The sequence below is a fragment of the Squalius cephalus genome, assembly GCF_949319135.1.
Source record: "Squalius cephalus genome assembly, chromosome: 9".
NCBI lineage: Eukaryota > Metazoa > Chordata > Actinopteri > Cypriniformes > Leuciscidae > Squalius > Squalius cephalus.
The window spans coordinates 35460707-35466238 of record NC_137130.1 but is presented as its reverse complement, the minus strand read 5'-3'; positions in this window follow the sequence as shown (position 1 = coordinate 35466238).

Below are 5532 nucleotides of genomic sequence, written 5' to 3'. Positions count from 1 at the left end.
CTGCTTGTTGACTTTCATTACATTTTAAAGCTGAACTGGTTTGGTTTTGGATGTATATATTTCAGGGGTGTTAATGTTTTCTTGTAATCTGACTTTCGCATTGTGTAGCACCTTTTGTTTTTCTTATGTCATTGTTAAAAGTTCAAATATATATATATTTTCCTCAGACCTTGTGAAGCTTCTCACACAGAACACTATTCTTCTGCTCTGCGTTTAAGACGTGAATGTGTGTGAGAGAGAGAGAGAGAGAGAGAGAGAGAGAGACTGGGGGAAGGGGGAGGATGCTTTGTGAATTCGATTCTCTCGAGGTTCATCAGTAAGGGAGGGTGATGTGCTCATTTATTTGTGTTTTGGCTGATTATAGATGCCGTTGTTGGATGTAACATAAAACCCTGATGTATGATAAGAAAAAACAAAGAAATCAATGAAAAAGCATTCTGGGAATGTCAATTTACATTTTTGCACTGTAAATAAGATAACTTTTTTTTTTCTTTTTTTCTTTTTTAAACTGTACATTCAGTTTTACTGCAAAATTGCATGAAATGTCCAATTTACTGTTAACCAATTTAGCGTTTTTACAGTCTTTTTCCATTAAAATTACGATCATGATGAGTAAAGCCGTGTGTCCTGATAGATTTCAAAGTAATAAGCATAAAAATGCATGTGTATATATGTTTGATAGAACATATACTGATTAAAAATAAATAAATCTTAAATATGCATTTCTTCATTACTAAATGAATCTGAATAAAATCCAGATTAGCAGCATTTCTTACAGTACATGGCTGTCTGAAATACTGGCCAGTTCTGTCAAATATTTTTGTATGCTTTTTATGTGGGATATTAAAATGATGTCTGTTTGGTAATGAGGGATTGCTGGTTGACAGTAATTCAGAGACCCGTGGAGTAACTCCCTGTCAACATCAGGGACAGAAGGTCCTCATTGGCATGATGTTGCTGGTGTTTTCATAAATGTTATAAATTGTTCCTTGAATTATACACACATTTCAAAGACCTCATAATTAACCCACAGGCCATCTGAGGAGAATTCACTCTTTATTGCTATTATGACATCCCATTAAATACAAATAAAGGCCTATATATAATTCATAGAATAAGATGAAGTAGGGCTGGGCGATAAAACGATAACGATATGTATCGCGATAGACACATAATCAATATCAATAAAAAATGCGTTCGATAAAACGTTCGATAATTTTTTTTTTTTTTCGTCGGAAGAAACCAGCAAAGCAAGTTTGATTGCATGAACAAAGGCACTCACTCTCTAGTAACTAGATAAAACAGGAAAAGTCAGCTCGCCTGACTTCAAGTCTGACCGTAGTCTGACCAATGTCGTCTGCAGATTATGCAAGACCGTCGTCAGTTTCTCTGTCATTCGCGTGCTGCTGATGCGCTGTTCTAGCGTGTGCGTTTCTCAGCGCGTTACATGTGAAGCTCACATGCACTAAAAGCCTGTCTTTCGAGTCTTATTGTGCTAATACTGTTATATACACACAAGGTTTACATAAACTAGTCGGATATGTCTAAAGTGAAAGCAAACTTGAGAAAATTTAGAGAAAATCTGCTTGTCAAATGCGTGTATATTAGACGCGTCGCGCGCAGCTCTTAAAGAGACAGTAGTAATAGTAAACACGCTGCCGCTTGTCCTTAAAGGGATAGTTCACCCAAAAATAAAAATGATCTCATTATTTACGCACTCTAATGTTGTTCCAAACCTGTATTCATTTCCTTCTAATATTTTCTAATATTAATATTTTGAAGAATGTGGGTATCCAAACAGTAGCTGGTCCCCATTGACTTCCATAGGAGAAAAATATACTATGGAAGTCACTGGGGTACATCAACTGTTGGTTATTCTTCCAAATAACTTTTATTTTCAACAGAAGAAATAAACTTATTCGAGTTTAAAACAACGTGAGAGAGTAAATTATGAAAATTAGAATTTTTAGGAGAACTATCCCTTTAATGTTAATAAAACAACAAAATGTAAAGAGAAAATCACTCACTGCTCTTGACTGATAACTTTACTAATAGCTTTAATAAGTATCAATGTATAATTTATACAGTGAAGTCTGTTTTGTTTTATTTTCATATTTGTTCATTTAATTACTTTCTGCAATGCTACTGTTAAACACACCTACTGTAGCTGAAAACATAAAGCACTGTTTTTTTAATTTGTATATTAAGTTGTGTATGTGTAATGTGTATCTTTGATCTTAATATTTAATAACAAAGAAAATAATGAGAACATTTTTTATCTTCGCCCCTGTCTGCCATTCTTTTTTATTTTATATTTTGTTACCTAAGGCTTTGTTTTTAAAATATGGACATTAGTTTGGCTGCAATGCTCAGTCACAAAATAGTAAAACCAACATAAAAAAGAATTGTGATAAAATCGTGAATCGTGATTTTCCTGAAAGAAATCGTAATATTATATTTTTGCCATATCACCCACCCCTTTATAAAGCATTTCTTACGTATTCTTTAATTTTGCACCTTAATGTTAAGAGATAATTGTTAAGTGTTCATTGTGATTTTAGACTTTTGAGTTTTCCATGGTCGTGTTGACATTTCTGCCTTCATAACTGATGGGATTATAATCAGAGGTAGGTTAAGTTTAAAATAAAAAATCTTTAAATGTAATATATTTGTCTCCTGGACTGGTCCTTATTTTAAATATGTTATAAAAAATTTCAATAATTATCGATATCGACCGATATGAAACACTTATATCGTGATACAGTTTTCAGCCATATCGCCCAGCCCTAAGATGAAGTTTTGACTGCAGTTTCTTTATTTGATTTTCCTGTGAATTATTCAATTAAATAGTCACAATGCATAAATTTACATAGAATATTGGGTTTCGTATTTTAGATTCATGGCACCTTTTCCATAGACATAAATTATTAAAAATGATATCAGCTGTATTTTACATATTCTGCGAAAGCGGCTGAGATTAGTTTACCCTAGAGGGCTTTTGCCCCTGGACGGGGGTCAACTTACCCCAGTAGTGGAGCGAGATGCCCCTGTTTATGCACACGTATTCCCTATATACCACGAAGTTTCAAATAATGGAAATCTCTTGATAAACTCTCTTATAATACTTAAGACTGTGTGTTTCTGAGTAATAGTGAAGTATTTTCATAAAATTGATAACTTTTAGTAATGATATCTCTCTTATGACTTTGCAGGTGGAGAATCGGCCCAAATACTACGGAAGAGAGTGAGTTTCATTACACGCATTACTGCACCAGTTCGGATTCTACTGTACATGAATCCATAGTTGCATACTTGAATGTATATGCTATCGATATCCTATTTAAAGGTACAGTGAGCGATTTCTGAGAAACGCTGTTGATAGCGGATCCGAACGAGCAGCACAACACTCTTGTCCACTCGTGATAGGGGAAGAGAGAGAGTGAGCCAATCAGCAGTAGGGGGCGTGTCCACTCATGATGAGGGAGGAGAGAGTGAGCCAATCAGAACTGGGGGGCGTGTCCACTTGTGATGGGGAGGAGAGAGAGAGCTAATCAGCAGTAGGGGGCGTGTCCAGTCATGATGGAGGAGAGAGTGAGCCAATCAGCAGTAGGGGGCGTGTCCACTCGTGATGGGGGTGGAGAGAGAGTGAGCCAATCAGCAGTTGGGGGCGTATCCACTCATAATGGGGGAGGCGAGATTGAGCCAATTAGCAGTAGGGATGTGTCCACTCATGATTAGGGAGAGAGTGAGCCAATCAGCAGTAGGGGCGTGTCCGCTCATGATGGCGGAGGCGAGATTTAGCCAATTAGCAGTAGGAGCGTGTCCACTCATGATGGAGGAGGAGAGAGTGAGCCAATTAGCAGTAGGGGCGTGTCCGCTCATGATGGAGGAGGAGAGAGTGAGCCAATTAGCAGTAGGGGCGTGTCCGCTCATAATAGGGGAGGCGAGATTGAGCCAATCAGCAGTAGGAGCGTGTCCACACGTGATGGGGGAGGAGAGAGTGAGCCAATTAGCAGTAGGGGGCGTGTCTGCTCATGATGGGGGAGGCGAGATTGAGCCAATTAGCAGTAGGGGGCGTGTCTGCTCATGATGGGGGAGGCGAGATTGAGCCAATTAGCAGTAGGGGCGTGTCCACTCATGATGGGGTAGGAGAGATTGAGCCAATTAGCAGTATGGGGCGTGTCCACTCATAATGGGGGAGGCGAGATTGAGCCAATTAGCAGTAGGAGCATGTCCACTCATGATGGAGGAGAGAGTGAGCCAATTAGCAGTAGGGGCGTGTCCACTCATGATGGGGGAGGAGAGATTGAGCCAATTAGCTGTAGGGGGCGTGTCCGCTCATGATGGGGGAGAGATTGAGCCAATTAGCAGTAGGAGCGTGTCCACTCATGATGGAGGAGAGAGTGAGCCAATTAGCAGTAGGGGCGTGTCCACTCATGATAAGGGAGGGAGTGAGCCAATTAGCAGTAGGGATGTGTCCACTCATGATTAGGGAGAGAGTGAGCCAATCAGCAGTAGGGGCGTGTCCGCTCATGATGGGGGAGGCGAGATTGAGCCAATTAGAAGTAGGAGCGTGTCCGCTCATGATGGAGGAGGAGAGAGTGAGCCAATTAGCTGTAGGGGCGTGTCCGCTCATAATGGGGGAGGTGAGATTGAGCCAATTAGCAGTAGGAGCGTGTCCACACGTGATGGGGGAGGAGAGAGTGAGCCAATTAGCAGTAGGGGGCGTGTCTGCTCATGATGGGGGAGGCGAGATTGAGCCAATTAGCAGTAGGGGGCGTGTCCGCTCATGATGGGGGAGGCGAGATTGAGCCAATTAGCAGTAGGGGCGTGTCCACTCATGATGGGGTAGGAGAGAGTGAGCCAATTAGCAGTAGGAGCGTGTCCACTCATGGGGCACGTTCAAGTTCAAAACGGTGCGCAACATTTTGCTACGGTTTCCGGGTTGAACGTCATGTTTCCTGGAAACGGCGTGCACCGGTGTGCAACGGGGTTTGAGATACGTTTTCTCTTGTTTGGTGGGTGTGTCAGAACTGCAGTCCAATCAGCATCAACATGCATATAAAGCACGCGGTATTAAAGTGAACTCGCACAATGGGTTCAAGGAAAGTCATTTACAAATGTGTTCGCTGCAGCTCGGTATACGCAACAACTGAGGATATTAGAAGACATGTTTGTCGTAAGTTTTATTGTAAAAATATAGGATATCAACATAATGATGTAGTTGTTTATATGTTTAGCTTCATTGCAAGTGTATGGCATTTGGTATAGAAATAAACAATGGTAATTAAGTGCTTTTCCTAAAAATGAGAAAGAAAATACAGGTATTAAAACAGTATGAACTACAAATAAAGTCAGTATGTGAGGCTAAATAGATGTGTTTTAGTCTGAATTAGGTAAGATGTGTGCTTCCATTTCAGTTTCCACAAATCCCTTCACTCGATTGGGATGTTCTCTTTTGTTCTGGGCGGCAAGTGCAGTAACTGTAACATCGGGCATATTTTGTAGTATTAAACACATATTTATACAGAC